Here is a 20,157-nt window from a genome sequence, read left to right as displayed (position 1 = left end):
AAGTCTGTTTCACACTTAGACAGGGTGGTTAAAAAAGCATTTGGCACAGTTGCCTTCATTGCTCAGTTCTTTGAGTACAGGAGTTGGGAAGTCATGTTGAGGCTGTACAGGGCATTGGTGAGGTCTCTTCTGGAATACTGTCAGAGATAATGGGAACTGCAGATGCTGGAGAATTCCAAGATAATAAAATGTGAGGCTGGATTAACACAGCAGGCCAAGCAGCATCTCAGGAGCACAAAAGCTGACGTTTCGGGCCTAGACCCTTCATCATCCAGCCTCACATTTTATTATTCTGGAATACTGTGTCCAGTTCTGGTTGCCCTGTTATAGGAAGGATATTATTAAGCTGGAGAGGGTTCAGAAGAGATTTATAAGGTGTGGAAGGTTTGAGGTACAGCATAAGGCTTGATCTGCTGGGACTTCTTTCACTGGAGCATAGGACATTGAGAGGCAACCTGATAGAAGTTTATAAAATAATGAGAGGTATAGATAGAGTTAATGATAGTTATCTTTCCCCTAGGATGGGGATTTCAAGACTGGAGGCACACTTTTAAGGTAAGAGGAGAGAGATTTACAAAAGATATGAGGCAAATTTTTACACAGAGTGGGTTGTACATGGAATGACCTTCCCGAGGAAGCGGTGGATGAAGGTACAGTTACAACATTTAATATAAATAAGTACATGAATAGGAAATGTTTGCTCGGATATGGGCCGGGAGCAGGTATGTAGGACTAGTTTAATTTGGATTTATATTCGGTATGGACTGGTTGGATCAAAGGATGTGTGTCCCTGCTGTATGACTCGACAAATCTATGACTTACCCTTTAGCATTCCTCCTACGTTACAACAGCAATTGGCACATTCCAAAGTCCAGGACTACGTGATGACAGACACACTAAAGCTTGGGGCATCTGCCATCAAGGCACAGGGGCAAAAGACCACTGTCTGAATTCTTTCTGCTCAAGAGAATTGGGGGTTCATTCAGTTATTGGGCCCTCCAAATTCCTCACACACTTGTAAACATAGTATTGCATATGTAGGATAGGTTGTTGGTTTGTTTGAGAGTCAAACTGTAACAGAACATAGAATCCCTGCAGCGTGGAAACAGGCCCTTTGGCCCAACAAGTCCACACTGACCCTTGGTGCATCCCACCCAGACCCATCCCCTTATAACTCACCTAAGTTACACATCCCTAAACACTATGGGCAACTTAGCATGTCCAATCCACATACCCTGCACAGCTCTAAATGCCAATTCCTTAAATATTTGCCATTTATGTAAATTATTTGGATGAGAATATATAAGGCGTAGTTAGTAAGTTTGCGAACGATACAAAAATTAGTGGCATAGTAGACAGAGAAGAAGGTTTTCTAAGATTACAGACGGATCTTGATCAAATGCATCAATGGGCTGAAAAACGGCAGATGGAGTTCAATCCGGTGGGAGGAAACCAATGCACCCAGAGGAAGCCCACGTAGACACAGGGAGAATGTGCAAACTCCGCACAGACAGTCACCCGAGGCTAGAATTGAACCTGGGTCCCTGGTGCTGTGAGGCATGAGTGCTAACCACTGAGCCACCGTGAGTATAAAGGGTCCTGTGATTATGCAAAGTGCTTCATATGTGCAGGACTCTTAGTTTTAAACAAAAATGTTTCTTTTCCTACGTGGCAGAAATACAAACTTCTATAAACAATGAAATTAGCTGCAGTTTTCTGATCCTTTATTCCTGATCTGTTGTTCAATTACTTTTAATGGCATAAAACTTGAAGGTGGAAAGGCTGAAGGAGAGATGAGTTCGCTGAAGTTTTCCATCTTGCACTCATCAAAACAAACACAGACAAACTATGAATACAATTCGTCAAGATTTATGGTTTGGAAATTCTGGTTTCTTGAATTTTGTCCTGATGAGTGCAAGACAAAAAAGTTTCACCAACATCACTTTCCTTCCGGCCACACTCGTACTTCTGCACTCGGGGGGTCTTTTCTTCCCCTCCATTTCATTGCCTCTGATTTTGCTAAGCCTCCCACTTGCCCATTCCACTTTTGCGGAGGAATTCTCCTTGGATGCCTGTGAAGCAGGTATACATGCCTGGAGTGCGTGTATCATTGGGCTGGTTGTGCCAGTGGAGATCCAAGAGTAGACGGTGCTGATTCTATGCAGTGTTTGTACGAGCAAAGTGAGCGGAACATTGCAGATCCTTGGTGCTCAGCTAGGAACCAGCGTTATTGTCCAGGAAAATAACACCCTTCTTCCAACCTTATATTCTTGTGTTGCATCCCATCCCACCATCGCTACCTGCTGCTGTGATTATCATAATAAAAATACTGCTACTGGTGTTTGTGGAAGATGGTTAGTCATCTACAGACAAAACACATTATTATAAACTCGACAGAACTGAAGCAATGAGTTATTATAAGGTTTGACTTCTCCTATGGGCTATAATGAAGTTGCAACTGCAACCACGGAAACATTTGTCGTAATGCCAGACGTGTAATAACAGCTTGTTACTTTGGTTTACTGGACACAGGAGTTGGAGAGGAGGGAGTGGTTATATCTATGTCTTGCTTTGGTGCCAGAATATCAGTGCAAACTCTTCTGACTGAATTGGCCTGCCAAAGGGTGTGTGGCATAACCCATATATTCACTAAAGAATTGACAAATGATGTTCAACACAGGTACACTTTGTTATGAAGACTGGAGAGGTCACCTATTATTTGGGAGGTGCAAAAAGATGAAAGGAATCCCAGGATACAATTGCACCAAACTCTGGAAGTTGCACCAAGGGTTAGCGAAGTCTTGAAGGGAGTAAACTAAGCATGAGGCTTAACTTCCAGAGTGTCAGAATTAAGAAAAGAGGAGATACTCAACCTGTATCGAAGCTTGGTTACATCACATGCACTGTGTGTAGCTCTAATCGCCATTTAGAGAAAGAACATAACAGCATGGGAGAGAGTTCAGAGATTTACGATGATGTATGCATATACATTTCAGGAAAGGATTTGCAGGCTGGGTTCCTTTTCTGTTGAAAAGAAAGGCCACGGGATGATCACACAGAAATGTTTAAAATTTGGAATGGTTTTGATAAAATAAATACAATGTAGCAATCTACTTTTGTGAGGAATAGCAGGCAAGACAAGACAGATCTGTACGGAATATATTTTAGCACCCTTATGACAGAGGTACTCTGTCTTGTGGAGCCCAAAGACACATTTCTGCCATTCAACAATAAAGTGAAATTGACCTTGTCATCAGCTCTCCAAATGAGAAGGCACCTATCAGGTTCCTACAAATTTTTAAGGGAGGTGATGGTCTAGTGGTATTATCGCTGGATAGTTAATCTAGAGACTCAGGTAATGTTCTGGGATCAATGGCTCGAATCCTGCCTTGGCAAATGGTGGAATTTTGATTCAATAAATATCTGAAATTAAGAGTCTCATGATGACCATGAATCCATTGCTGATTGTTGGAAAAACGCATCTCGTTCACTAATGTCTTTTAGGGAAGGAAACTGCCATCCTTACCTTGTCTGACCTATATGTAAGTCCAGACCCACAGTAATGTGGTTGACTCTGAACTGCCCTCCGGGCAATTAGGGATGGACAACAAATGCTGGTCTAGCAACAACAGGAAAAATGATTCACCTTCCTGAAATAACTTCACAGAGGCCGGTATCCCATCACTAAGTTACCACTTATTTACACTTGCATAGTAGTTGACACTGGTCTGGATTCCTCAGAGCGAGTTCTCACAGTGAACAGAAGCTCTGATATGCCTCTTTATACCTGTCAGCCAGGGCTCCCTGATTGGGCCAGGTTAACAGACCCAATCAGGGAACTCTCATAAAATGAGGTCCACTTGACTGATCTCATTACAACCACTACACTTCTGACTGCTCAGGGAAGATGGCAGTGTCTGACCATTGTCAGGGGTGGGGGGTGGGCTGCTGAGAGGATCCCTCTATCTTCCACACCTATTTCTTAAGGTCCCATTGTCCATTTTCTATCCACAAGAAAACCTTTGACACACAACAAGAGCTCACAGCATTGATGGAGAGGGGTCTGGTCTGCCAAGATGAGGTCATCTGTATTAAACAGTGTCATCAATAGCAGAAACTGTGGACACAGATACTTGATGACACTGTCAGTGTAAAACTGTCTCCTGTTTTAAATGAGCACTGCAAGCTGTCAGATCCAATAATCTTTCCACAGACAGGTTCGCAAACGGTGCTGGCAGCTGATTAAAAATACGCTCATGTGCCAAAAACAATCAGAAGGAATGGGTGGAAATTAAAAATGGACATTAATGTTCTTTTTTTTGGTGTAAAGATGATTCCTTTGAACTAAGTTTCAAAACACTGTTATTCACTCGTTGAGGGGAATTAATTCTGTGCTCAGACTCTTCCAGTATCAACAGCTGATGTCCTGTCTCAAGAAAGCCACCTCCCATCAGTGTACCCTTCACCCATGTCCCAAACATGCACTGACTCATTGCATGCTGTACATGAGCGACCTTAATAATGGTTCAGCTTGTGACTGACACTGCACTCCAAGGGCAGATTGAAATACAGAAGCCCACGCAATGAAATTAACTCCAGAGGCTCTCTGTGCCATCGTGCAGATATTACTGCAGCATGCCTCTTGAAGAATCATAGAAATCATAGAATCTTTACAGTGTGGAAACAGGCCCTTCAGCCCAACAAGTCCACAATGATCCACAGAGCATCCCACCCAGACCAATCCCCCCTATAAACATACCTAATCTACAAATCCCTGAACACTACAGGCAATTTCCCACAGCCAATTCACCTAACCTGCACAGCTTTGGATTGTGGGAGAAAACCAGAGCACCTGGAGGAAACCCACGCAGACACGGGTAGAACGTGCAAACTCCACACAGACAGTCACCCAAGAGTGGGATTGAGTCCGGGTCTCTGGCGCCGTGAGGCAGCACTGCTAACCGCTGAGCCACTGTTCACAGAACAGGGAGCATTTTACCAAATACTACCCCAGGCTCAAAGCTTTGGCCGCCTGGAGACAGATTGAAAAACTGGGCAAACACCCCCAGCACATGAGTCAAATTGCAGCGAGGAGCAGTGTGGACCATTGAGCCAGGGATTCAAATGCATCTGAAATCTTCCAGCACTGACACAGATCGGATACACTCAACCATACATCCACAATTCCCCCCCACTCTCTCTCTCCTTCCCCCACTGCCATTGGCCACAGATGTCACAGGTTCTGGCAACGTTTGCACAGAGATTTGTCTGTGAGGTGAGAAATGCGGGTCAGCTAGCGCACCAACACCCACTGACGTCACTGGCAAAGAGGGGTTAGCAGAGGATGTATTCAAGAGGCTGCTGCATTGCCTTGCAACAAGTCCAGGATTTTGGCTATTCTGCGTAGATGAGTTCGATCATCCATCTGAAAGCACGATTCAGCTGCTGGGATCAAACCTCTCTGTAAAGCACACAACCATTTTAGGTGACAAAATCTGCAATTTTGCAGAAATCAATGACTCTGATGGCTTTGGCCTGTTGAATATTCTATTGCCATGCTCCCTGCAACTGTTTGCTGCACTGTGAAACCAGCTGCCTCAAATCCCCATTCGCTGCCTCTCTGTTGTGCACGCAGTCCTCTCGTAGGTCTCCTCACCCCAACACCCTTCTGCTGGCTCAAGTAACGCTGACTGCCAAGAACGTGCACAACAGGGAGAGGGGTTAACTCCAGAAGTAATGCAAATCCCGCATTAGGTTTCATGCAGACAGGAGGGAATTGATTTGATGTTGTGCTGTCAGGGCTGATCTAGTATTTTGGCAGCTGATTGATATCAGATAAAGGGTCTTACCATGAAAGGGGAGAACAACTATCAGCAAATTAAAATAAAAACACAAATGGAACAATCTGCAGCTTTAACATGCTAGTGCTTCCCTCCTTTCTCGTCTACTGTTGTCAATTGGGTGAATAATTGGATGGGCCCAGTGTAAGTGTTGAGGAGAACAGGCTGGGAGGTGTTGCAAAGCCTGACAGTGTGATACAGCTGAATTAGCATCAGCAGTGGAACAGTCATTAATCCAGACTGCCTCCACAATTGGGATCTTGTGACTGTGCGTGTTAATCCATCTGTCCTACACTGTCTAGCCCAATAGCCTCTGTGGTATCAACAGTACTCCCTCTTTAAATAAAACAACAAAAAAAATTGTTTCAGTGCAACTCCTCACTGTCAAATTTTAAAAGGAGCCCCAATTGTGTTACGCTTCCACCTTTCGGCAGCTTAGATCCTCCCAAACAGCTTCCGTTTGATCTCCTAACGCACCTCGGTCGCTGAATTTAGTCCGAGGTATTCATAATGGTGTAGTGGAGCTCCGCTCTGGACAGTGTACACCTGACAAACCGAGTCAAGCAAGTTTCTGAACCGTGCCCTGCTCTGAGTGCGAGGAGGACACAGGTCCTTGTGAAGGGCAGCAGGGAAAGAAAGTACCCTCAACAACAACTTGCCTTGATATAGGGCCTTCAGTGCAGTTTTATATCAACAAGGCCCAAGCACTGACAGGCAGAATGTGACACCATGCCACTGTTGTGAAAAAGACTCACCATCGGACTCCAAACGTGTTAACTCAGTTCCTCCCTGCGTGGATGCTGAACTTCTCTAGCATTCTATGCTTCTGTTTCAGATTTCCAGCATCTGCAATAACTTGCTGTTAGGACAGGCAGTGGAAAGGGGCAGATCCTAAAGAGCTTGTTACAAGGGGGAAAAGTGATGTGGGCAGCGGAGAGGTTCGGAGAAGGAATTCCAGAAAGTGCAGCGCAACTGCTGAAGACTAATGGTGGAGCAATTAAAGTTAAGGATGCAGCAGTGGATCTCCTCTCAAAATATCTCCAAATCAACTTGATGCTGTAAAAACAAACCCCCTCCCCACCCCACCCCACCATCCAAACTAAAGAAAGAGTGACATGGGGCAAGGGCAGAAGGCAGCCAAGTAAGGAAATCATGTAAAATGTGGAGTGTCTCAGCAGGAATGGGGAAAGCAGACTGCAGATGGCAACAGGCACAATGACCAGGCTTGTGGAAACACTGACCTTCTCTGCTGGCTGCACTACTGTCAGGGAGACCCTGGAAAGCAAGGAGTAGTTTCTAACCACAGCTGGAATCGACAAGGTGTTGTTTCCGCCCCACAACTTCCTTATAGAACAACAAATTATTCAACAGCACCCAGCTCAGTGCAGACAGCAGCAACATGTTGGTCTTGGCACTGACTTCTGTTCTTTGTCCAGACAAAGAAGCCTACAAAATAGTATGGCTAGCTGCATGGTACAAATATTCATTGCTGTTATCCTGCCAAAGATTATAAAGACACAAAAGCAAAGCAGCGGAATGTGAAACATTTCCTCCGTAATGTCCTCTAGATGAGGAGGTCGAAAGACGAACTCCAAATTACCAACTCCTCCTCGCATAGTTTTCTGGTCCCGCCGAAGCCCACACAGAGACCATTAAAATAACATTTGTCTTTTACAGCACACGCATTTAGCACTCGCTCTGCCTGTTTCAACTCATTCATTACAAACAGTGAAAACTGCTTCTAATCTTGAAGGATTTCCTTAAACTAAATCTTCACTGTTATTCATTCGGAAAAGCAGTCAACCAAACTATCTTGAACTGGATGTGAGTTTGCTCGCTGAGCTGGAAGGTTGGTTTTCAACGTTTCGTCAACATTCTAGGTAACATCATCAGTGAGCCTCCGATGAAGCACTGGTGTTATGTCCCGCTTTCTATTTGTCTGTTTAGGTTTCCTTGGGTTGGTGATGTCATTTCCTGCATTGGTGATGTCATTTCCTGTTCTTTTTCTCAGAGGATGGTAGATTGGCTCCAAATCGATGCGTTTGTTTGAACATTATTCCAACGAGCCACCACACACTGCAGCACAGAGGAACTACGAAGAGCAGAAGAAAATCACCTACACAGCGTATTCAAAAAGAATGGGTACCCAATGAACACAGTCCACCGATTTCTCAGCAACAAATCCAAACAAACAGACAAAACGGGCTCAGAAACCATAACCACTCTCCCCTACATCAAAGACATTTCCGAAATGACTGCCAGACTACTCGGACCTCTTGGCATCAGGGTAGCCCACAAACCCACCAACACACTAAAACAGCAGCTAATGAACTTAAAAGACCCTATACAGACAACAAGCAAAACGAACGTCATCTACAAAATACCTTGCAAGAACTGTGACAAACACTACATTGGACAAACAGGCAGGAAGCTAGCCGCCAGGATACATGAACATCAACTAGCCACAAAACGACATGACCCACTATCACTAGTATCCTTACATACAGATGAGGAAGGACACCACTTTGATTGGGACAACACATTCATCCTAGGACAAGCCAAACAGAGACACGCACGAGAATTCCTAGAAGCATGGCATTCCAACCGGAACTCCATCAACAAACACATTGATTTGGAGTCAATCTACCGTCCTCTGAGAAAAAGAACAGGAAATGACATCACCAACGCAGGAAATGACATCACCAACCCAAGGAAACCTAAACAGATAAACAGAAAGCGGGACATAACACCAGCGCTTCATCGGAGGTTCACTGATGATGTTACCTAGAATGGTGACGAAACGTCTGAAAACTAACCTTCCAGCTCAGCGAGCAAACTCATATCCAGAAACTCAACCTAAGCTACAAACCTTCTCAAAACTCGCTATCTTGAACTAACAGATCACAATAACGAAAAGTATTCACAAACATGAGAATTTGCGGATCATCAGGAATGCATTCAGTGTTACTGTACAATCTCAATGGCTCGCTTGCTGCATTAACTACTCAACACTTGTTCACACAATCTTGTAGCATAATCTCAAACACTCTTTTATAGTATGTATTCATGAGACATTCTTATATAATTCCATCATACTGCCCAAATGCCCAAACCCCATTACCGGATCCAAGCACATCACTTCAATATTTAACTCTTCTGCCTTCAGTTCCTCTGATAAATTATTCTTGTTTCCTCACTTGCAGTTGATGAGAAAGGAAGGTGCTACTACATTAACAGTTTGAATTAATCTCCAGGGAACTCCAGCTCTCGGGACCTCATTCCATAGAACTGGCACAGAGGTTGACTGTCCAGATTTTCATTCTTTGGTCTAATTAGTTGTGCAGATACCTCATGGCTAACGGGGGTGAAATAGTGCTCTTTCATCTCTGCCTCTGATTTTAAAGTAACGACCATGAAGAGATTTTAAGTTGCTGCACCTTCCAGGGTGTCAGTGCAACAGACGTTGTTTTCAAAATCCAGAGGCCATGCTTCCCAAGCGTGCTCTCATGGTTTTGATATTTTGAGCCTCGCATCTCTGCCAGAATGAAAATAAAGACGGAGAGTAAAAAGAGAAAGGGAGCTCTGAACAATCAGTGAATGCTTTTCCATCTTAAGTCCATCGTTCACACCTTACTGAGTCCCAGGAAGATCTAGAGCCTCCTCCAGATGACCGGAAATGTGGAGACGGGGTAAAATAACTAATCTTTCTTGTGTTGTGTAAACACTTCTGGGTGAACACTTATGTCAAGGTTCTGAGGAAGGGTCACCGGACCCGAAACGTAAACTCTGACTCCTCTCCACAGATGCTGCCAGAACTGCTGAACTTTTCCAGCAATTTCTACAAGTGACTTTTCAAACTCTGGAAAGGATTTTCATCCATTAAGGGGACTGCAGCTGCTAAGATCACGCAAATAAAATAACTTCGACTGAGAAATGACTGCCCGCACAGGTGCTGCCTAAATAAACAATTCTACTCATGCAGGTATTAATCTGCCAACGATGAGGCCCCCCCACATCGTACCCTGCCCCCTTTTAACCTGTCTGTAATTTGGAACTCACGGCAATCGCATCACTCATAGTGACTCGAGGGAGTTCAACAACCCAATTAAATAAAACACACCCTAGCCTTATTTCTGAGATAATGGGAACTGCAGATGCTGGAGATTCCAAGATAATAAAATGTGAGGCTGGATGAACACAGCAGGCCAAGCAGCATCTCAGGAGCACAAAAGCTGACGTTTCGGGCCTAGACCCTTCATCAGAGAGCTCTCTGATGAAGGGTCTAGGCCCGAAACGTCAGCTTTTGTGCTCCTGAGATGCTGCTTGGCCTGCTGTGTTCATCCAGCCTCACATTTTATTACCTAGCCTTATTTCTGTTGCTTTGTCTGTCGAAGGCAAAATGTTTACACTGAGACTTAAATAATAAAGTTAACAATGCAGCGTCTTGGTGTGCCAACAGCAATAAGCCTAACCAAAAGTGGCACGTGTGGAAAAGTCGGTCCTGGGTTCAAGTTCCAGACATTCAAGTCTCAATATTGAAGAGAAAGATTCTTATCAAATGAAAATGCACTTCCAAGTAAATAAACTGTTTGCCGATATCAACAATCATTAACGATGGCTGACTGTGCATGACAATATTATACTGATTTTAAAAAAATGTATATAAATATCCTAAAGATAGTAGGAACTGCCGACGCTGGAGAATCTGAGATAACAGGGTGTGGAGCTGAATGAACAGGGGTCTATGTACAAGCAGCATCAGAGGAGCAGGAAAGCGTGACGTTGCAGGTCGGGACCCTTCTTCAGGAATACAAATATCCTAATTTGTTTTATTGCATCGTACACTCATTTTTGTTCCAATTTTTAGCCTTTTGTGTATCTTTTTTAAAAAATATCTTTAAGAGAGGTGTTTGGTGCCTGGCACAGATCTGACAGGTGTCTTTCTGTGCTGAACAAAGAACAAAGAAAATTACAGAACAGGAATAGGCCCTTCGGCCCTCCAAGCCTGCGCCGATTGAGATCCTCTGTCTAAACCTGTCATTTATTTTCTAAGGGTCTGAATCCCCTTGCTCCCTGCCCATCTATGTACCTGTCCAGATGCATCTTAAAAGACACTATCATGTCTGCATCTACCACCTCTGCTGGCAACGCGTTCCAGGCACCCACCACCCTCTGCGTAAAGAGTTTTCCATGCATATCTCCCCTAAACTTTCCTTCTCTCACTTTGAACTGATGACCCCTAGTAACTGAGTCCCCATCTCTGGGAAAAAGCTTCCTGCTATCCACCTTCTCTATACCCCTCATGATTTTGTAGACCTCAATCAGATCCGCCCTCAATCTCCGTCTTTCTAATGTAAATAATCCTAATCTACTCAGCCTTACTTCATAGCTGGTGCCCTCCGTACCAGGCATCATACTGGTGAACCTCCTCTGCACCGTCTCCAAAGCATCCACATCCTCACTGTCTACAGGTTTAGTACCAGAGGGCTGGAGGATTGCAAAAGTTGTGCCCTTGTTCAAGAAGGGCAGTAGGGATGACTCAGATAATTATAGACCAGTGAGCCTTACGTCTGTTGTAGGAACAGTTTTGGAAAGGATTCTAAGAGATAGGATTTATAATCATCTAGCAAGCAACAATTTGATTGGAGATAGTCAGCATGGATTCATCAAGGGCAGGTCGTGTCTCACAAACCTCATTGAGTTTTTTGAGAAGGTGACCAAGCATGCGGATGAGGGTCGGGCAGTTGATGTGATGTACATGGGCTTCAGTGGAGCCTTTGATAAGGTTCCACATGGCAGGCTATTGGAGAAAATACACAGGCACAGGATTGAGGGAGATTTAGCAGTTTGGAATAGAAACTGGCTTTCTGTAAGAAGTCAACGAGTGGCGGTTGATGGAAAATATTCAGCCTGGAGTCAGGTCACTAGTGGTGTGCCTCAAGGATCTGTTTTGGGACCGCTGCTGTTTGTCATTTTTATAAATGACTTGGATGCAGGCATAGGCGGATGGGTTAGTAAGTTTGCAGATGACACGAAAGTTGGCGGAGTGGTGGACAGTGTGGAAGAATGTTGTAGGTTGCAGGGAGACTTGGATAAACTGCAGAATTGGGCCGAAAGGTGGCAAATGGAGTTTAATACAGAAAAATATGAGGTGATTCGCTTTGGAAGGAATAATACGAAGGCAGGATACCGAGTCAATGGAAAGATTCTTGGTAGTGTGGATGTGCAGAGGGATCTTGGTGTCCATGTACATAGATCCCTGAAAGTTGCCACCCAGGCTGATAGTGCTGTTAAGAAGGCTTACGGTGTTTCAGGTTTTATTGGTAGAGGGATTGATTTCTGGAGCAGTGATGTCATGCTGCAATTATACAAAACGCTAGTGCGGCCTCATTTAGAATATTGCGTGCAGTTCTGGTCGCCCCATTACAGGAAGGATGTGGAAGCATTGGAAAAGGTGCAGAGGAGATTTACCAGGGATGTTGCGTGGTCTGGAGCACAGGCCCTATGAAGAAAGGCTGAGGGATTTGGGTCTGTTCTCATTGGAGAGAAGGAGGCTAAGAGGGGATTTAATAGAGACATACAAGATGATCAGAGGATTAGATAGGGTGGACAGTGAGAGTCTTTTTCTGAGGATGATGACGTCAGCTTGTCCAAGGGGGCATAGCTACAAATTGAGGGGTAATAGATTTAAGACAGATGTCAGAGGCAGGTTCTTTACTCAGAGAGTGGTAAGGGTGTGGAACGCCCTGCCTGCCAATGTAGCTAATTCAGCCACATTAGGGGCATTTAAACAGCCCTTGTATAAGCATATGGATAATGATGGGATAGTGTAGGGGGAGGGGCTTAGATTAGTTCACAGGTCGGCGCAACATTGAGGGCCAAAGGGCCTGTTCTGCGCTGTATTGTTCTATGTTCTATGTTCTAATGTGGTGACCAGAACTGTATGCAGTACTCTAAATGTGGCTGAACCAGATTCCCCTGTAAAAGCAGATTCCCCTACTACAGGGAGCACCACATCCATGCCCATCACTGTCCTATCCAAACACCCACACCACGCCCCATCCAGCAGCTCAACAAAGTACTGAGCAGAAAGACTGACAGCTCCTGCCCTTTCCACTGGACCTAAGGGTGGGGGAGTACAAGTAGGATAGGTAGTCACACTGGTTTGCCCAGCGTGTCCTAAGCTATCGCTATACCTTGTGTGTCAAATTGTACACATTCCTCTACCCCAAAACCATGCGATCAGCTGGAAGGGAGAGAAAAATACCCCAAAAATCCTGGTCAAAGTGGGAGGAAAAAAAGATGCCGCGAGTCGCTGTGCATTCAGTATAGGGTGATTCTGACGCCCAGTGCTCATTCATTCGGACAAGCTGTTGGAGAACAAACACCGCTAGGCCCAGTTTCCAATCAAAGGGCTGCATGTGTGTTCAAGTGAGGGATATTTGACAGAACGTAGTTAGAACTACGACTGCCCAGCATTCTCCAGTCATGTTGCCTTCAGTTGTTGCACACAGATGTCGAGCTGATTTCCAACCAGCCCTTTGCAGAAGCGGACCTCCTGTCTGTTTGCATCCCTGGCTTTGACAGTTATTACCCCATCGCCTGCATGTATTCAATTCTGCTCGACACCCATCAGGAATGTGTGTTACCATCAGCAGCAATACACTGGCAAAGGATCCTGCTGGATACTCTCAGCAGAAAAAAAACACACGCACTAACTTGTAAATCTGAATGGCTCCATACAATGTCGCATCTCGGGTATTTACGAATCATAATTAATTAAAGACCTCGACAGGTGAGTTGCCTATGGGCAGCCACAGAGGCAAGAGCCCCTCATAACAGGGAAATGTGTTCTGTGCTACCATCTCAAACACATTGGATTGATTCGTATCGCACTGAGCCAAGTTTGTCTTGCTGAATACTGTCCTGCCAAGTAACAAAAATGCAATCCAACACAAGCTTTCAAACTATTTAACAGAGAACATTATTTGCAGGGCTTGGTTGGTTCCACTGCCGGGAGACGTCTGGAACTGGTACAGAAAGTGTGAAAGGGGAAACTGGGTGGTGCAGTGTGTTTTTCTGAGTGCACTATTCTTTCATCTGGGAACGCGGGCTTAAATCCAGCCCCTGGGCTGTAGCATGAAGTATTTCTTTTCTCTCCCAGCTAACACTAAAATGAGCCTTGGAGAGTCTTGACTGGCCCATCAGAAAGCACAGTGCGGACTGACGCTCTGAGGTAAGGCAGCCACTGTAGCGAAACTGATTTTAAATCCTGCCGGTGGGACCGACACACCCCCATCCAAGGGGGACAGCCAATGTGAAAAATAGGGCTAGTATATCAGCGTTTGTAGAAGCTGCGATCAAAGTTCTTTGAGGGCACAGGGAGCTTTCTTTAAATAGTATGACAATTATTGCTCCTCATTCAGACCTGACAGAGGACTCTCAATGTGGAACCAAAAGCAAAAACATTCCTCACCTTGCTCAGCAAGGAATTCACTCCAAAGATGATAATACTGCATGCCGTATGTGGGGCGGGTTGGGGACAGGGTGGGGTGATGGGGGTGAGGGTGCTGAAGGGATAACCAATAAAGAACAACAAAAGAAGAGTAGCTGGCTGCAAATTCCACAGACTGCCCTCTTTCCCAATTTGTTTTCTGGCACAGACAGGTGGAGCCTTTTCAAACATCACTTTATCGCCGGTGAAATAATGAGAGTGCTATGCGGCTAACTGCCAGCACCTGCACACAGTCAGGACGACAAACCCAAACAAAGTTACTAACTATTTGTTTTCAGCAGGCCACGACCAAAACAACAGGTCCCTCTGTGCAGTGACTGTATAAGGGTGTTGGGTGAGGGAGATTAGCATTAATATCATTTCCCAGAAACAGTCATAGCTAATTTGTATCCAGGCACTAAACACCCATATTCAACCTGATTCAGAAAGAGGAAAAACAGCAACAAAGACACACACACTCACACACACGCACAGTCACACACATGCACACTCTCTCCATCACACACAAATGCGCGCACACACACACAGACACACTCTCTCCATCACACACAAATGCGCGTGTGCACACAGACACACACACACACACACACACACACACACACTCACACACACGCACAGTCACACACATGCACACTCTCTCCATCACACACAAATGCGCGTGCGCACACAGACACGCACACACACTCCTGCACAGACAGACACACTCTCTCAATCACATACAAATACACACACACACACACACACACACACACACACACAGTCACACACACGCACACACAGTCACACACACACACCTAGACAGAGTCTCACTCACGCGCACACACACTACAGTCTCACACACACACCTACAGTCTCACACACACAGTCACACATACACACACGCAGTCACACACACACACGCAGTCACACACACACACGCAGTCACACACACACACTCAGTCACACACACACACTCAGTCACACACACAGTCACACACACACACTCAGTCTCGCACACACACACAGTCTCACACAGTCTCACACACGCACACACAGTCACACACATGCACACACTCAGTCACACACTCACACAATCACACACACACACACCTAGAGTCTCACTCGCACATGCACACCTACACAGTCTCACACACACACCTACAGATTCTCTCACACACACCTACAGTCTCACATACACAGAGACAGTCTCACGCAGTCTCACACACACACAGTCACACATACACACACAGTCACACACACGCAGTCACACACGCGCAGTCACAGATGCGCAGTCACACACACGCAGTCACACACACGCAGACACAGTCATACACACACAGTCATACACACACGCGCGCGCACACACATACACACACGCGCACACACAGTCACGCAAACACACAGTTTCATGCACATACAGTCTCACACACACGCACAGTGTCATACACACACACACTAACACACTCCACCCTCACACACACCTCCATACACACACACCCACATACACACAATACACAGTCACACATGCACACACACACACACCACCCTTTCACACACCTCCCCACACACACACACTCTCACACAGACACACACACACACACACACACACACACACACACGGTCTCACACACACACACAGTCACACACATGCAGTTACACACACACACTGTCACGCATACAAACACAGTCTCACGGTCTCTCACATACAGTCTCACAGTCACACACACACACGGTCTCACAGTCACACACACACAGTCTCACAGTCAGTCACACACACAATCTCACAGTCTCACACACACACACACACACACAATCTCAGTCACACACACACAATCTCACAGTCACACACACACAATCTCACAGTCACACACACACAGCCTCACAGTCACACACACACACAGCCTCACAGTCACACACAAACACAGCCTCACAGTCACACACAAACACAGCCTCACAGTCACACACACACACAGCCTCAGTCACACATACAGTCACACAAACAGTTTCACACAGTCTCATACGCACTTACACGTGCACACACACAGTCACACACACACATACACGTGCACACACACACAGTCACACACACAGAGTCTCACACACACACACACACACACTGAGTCTCACAGTCACACATACACACAGTCTCACAGTCACATGCACAGTCTCACAATCTCAGACAGTCTCACAGTTTCACACACACAGTCTCAGACACACACACACACACACACACACACACACACAGTCTCACTGTCACACACACACACAGACACAGTCACACACAGTTTCACACAGTCTCACACGCACAGTCACACACAGTTTCAGTCTCTCTCTCACACACAGTCTCACAGTCACACACACACACAGTCTCACAGTCACACACACACACACAGTCTCACAGTCACACACACACACAGTCTCACAGTCACACACACATACACAGTCTCAACGTCACACACACAGTCTCACAGTCACACACACACAGTCTCACACACAGTCACACGCGCACAGTCTCACCGTCTCACACACACACAGTCTCACAGTCACACACACACACACAGTCTCACAGTCATACGCACAGTCATATGCACACACAGTCATACGCACACACACACAGTCATACACACACACGGGCACAGTCATACACACACGCGCACACAAACACAGTCACACACAGTCACGCAGTCACACAAACACAGTTTCATGCACATACAGACAGTCTCACACACACGCACAGTGTCATACACACACACACACTAACACACTCCACCCTCACACACACCTCCATACACACACCCTCACATACACACAATACACAGTCACACATGCACACACACACTCCACCCTCTCACACACCTCCCCACACACACACACTCACCCCCCCACACACACACTCTCACACGGAGTCACACACACAGTTTCTCACACACACACACACACAACACATTCACACACAGTTTCTCTCTCTCTCTCTCTCTCTCACACACACACACACACACACACACACACACACACACACACACACAGAGTCACACACACGCAGTTACACACACACACTGTCACGCACACAAACACAGTCTCACGGTCTCTCACACACACACACAGTCTCACAGTCACTCACACACACAGTCTCACAGTCACACACACACAGTCTCACAGTCAGTCACACACACACAATCTCACAGTCACACGCACACAATCTCACAGTAACACACCCACACACACAGCCTCACAGTCACACACAGACACAGCCTCACAGTCACACAGTTTCACACAGTCTCATACACACATACACGTGCGCACACACACAGTCACACACACACATACACGTGCACACACACACACACACGTGCACACACACAGTCACACACACACAGAGTCTCACACACACACACACACACAGAGTCTCACAGTCACACGCACAGTCTCACAGTCACACGCACAGTCTCACAATCTCACATAGTCTCACAGTTTCACACACAGTCTCAGTCACACACACACACACACACACAGACACAGTCACATACAGTTTCACAGTCTCACACACACACACACAAACACACACACACAGAATCACACGCACACACACACAGTCTCACAGTCACACACACACATTCTCACAGTCACACACACATACACAGTCTCACAGTCGCACACACAGTCTCAGAGTCACACACACATAGTCTCACACACACAGAGTCACACATGCACACACAGTCACACACGCACAGTCTCACCGTCTCACACACACAGTCTCACAGTCACACACAGTCTGAGTCACATACACACACACACACACACACACACACACACACACACACACACACACAGAGTCCTATGCACACAGTCATACGCACACACACAGTCATACACACACATGCACAGTCATACACACACGCGCACACACACAGTCACACGCAGTCACACAAACACACAGTTTCATGCACATACACAGTCTCACACACACGCACAGTGTCATACACACACACACACAAACACACTCCACCCTCACACACACCTCCATACACACACCCCCACATACACACAATACACAGTCACACATGCACACACACACTCCACCCTCTCACACACCTCCCCACACACACACACACACACTCACCCCCCCACACACAGTCACACACACACAGTCACACAGTTTCTCACACACACAACATATTCACACACAGTTTCTCTCTCTCTCTCACACACACACACACACACACACACACACACACACACACACACACACACACACACACACATGCAGTTTCGCGCAGACACACACAGTCTCACACACACACGGTCTCACACACAGTTTCACGAAGTCACACACACACAGAGTCACACACACGCAGTTACACACACAGAGTCACACACACAAACACAGTCTCACGGTCTCACACACACACACACACAGTTTCACGAAGTCACACACACACAGAGTCACACACACGCAGTTACACACACAGAGTCACGCACACAAACACAGTCTCACGGTCTCTCTCACACACACACACACACACACACACACACAGAGTCTCACAGTCACACATACACACAGTCTCACAGTCACACGCACAGTCTCACAATCTCACACAGTCTCACAGTTTCACACACACAGTCTCAGTCACACACACACACACACACAGTCTCACTCACACACAGTCTCACTGTCACACACACACACAGACACAGTCACACACAGTTTCACACACACAGTCACACACAGTTTCACAGTCTCAGTCTCACACACACAGTCTCTCAGTCACACACACACAGTCTCACAGTCACACACACACAATCTCACAGTCACACACACACAATCTCACAGTCACACACACGCACACACAATCTCACAATCACACACACACAGTCTCAAAGTCACAAACACACAGAGTCACACACGCACACACAGTCACACACGCACAGTCTCACCGTCTCACACACACAGTCTCACAGTCACACACACACAGTCTCACACACACACACAGTCTCAGAGTCACACACGCACAGTCTCACACAGTCTCACACACACAGTCTCACAGTCTCACACAGTCTCACACACACGAGTCTCACACACAGTCACACACACACACACACACACAGAGTCTCATACGCACACACACATATACAGAGTCTCACACACAAACACAGTCTTTCACACACACAGTCACACAGTCTCACACACACAGCCACACAAACAGTTTCACACAGTCTCATACACACACACGTGTGCACACACACAGTCACACACACACAGTCTCACACACACAGTCTCACAGTCACACACACACAGTCTCATAGTCACACATACAGTTTCACACAGTCTCTCTCTCTCTCTCTCACACACACACCGTCTCACACACACACAGTCACAGAGTCTCTCTCACACACAAACACACAGTCTTTCACACACACAGTCACACACACACACAATCACACAGTCTCACAGTCACACATACACACAGTCTCACAGTCACACACACACACAGCCTCACAGTCACACATACAGTCACACAAACAGTTTTACACAGTCTCATACACACATACACGTGCACACACAGTCACACACACAGTCAGTCACACACACATATAGAGTCTCTCTCACACACAAACACACACAGTCTTTCACACACACAGTCACCCACACACACATAGTCACGCAGTGTGTGTGTGTGTGCACGCGCGCATGCATATGTGACTGTGTGTGTGTGGGTGACTGTGTGTATATATGTGCGTGTGTGGAAATGTGTGTGTGTGTGAGAGAGAGAGAGACTGTGCATGTGTATGAGACTGTGTTTGTGTGGAACTGATTGTGTGTGT

General features: G+C 46.1%; 1 protein-coding gene across 2 annotated transcripts in view; it reads right to left on the bottom strand.

Annotated features, from left to right (window-relative positions):
- Positions 1-20,157, bottom strand: part of crim1 (cysteine rich transmembrane BMP regulator 1 (chordin-like)) — a 203,761-nt gene that overhangs the window by 160,844 nt on the left and 22,760 nt on the right. The gene's annotated exons all lie outside the window — the stretch shown is intronic.

The sequence above is a fragment of the Stegostoma tigrinum genome, chromosome 9 (assembly GCF_030684315.1).
Source record: "Stegostoma tigrinum isolate sSteTig4 chromosome 9, sSteTig4.hap1, whole genome shotgun sequence".
Taxonomy (NCBI): Eukaryota; Metazoa; Chordata; class Chondrichthyes; order Orectolobiformes; family Stegostomatidae; genus Stegostoma; species Stegostoma tigrinum.
This window is presented reverse-complemented; position numbering and strand designations above follow the sequence as displayed.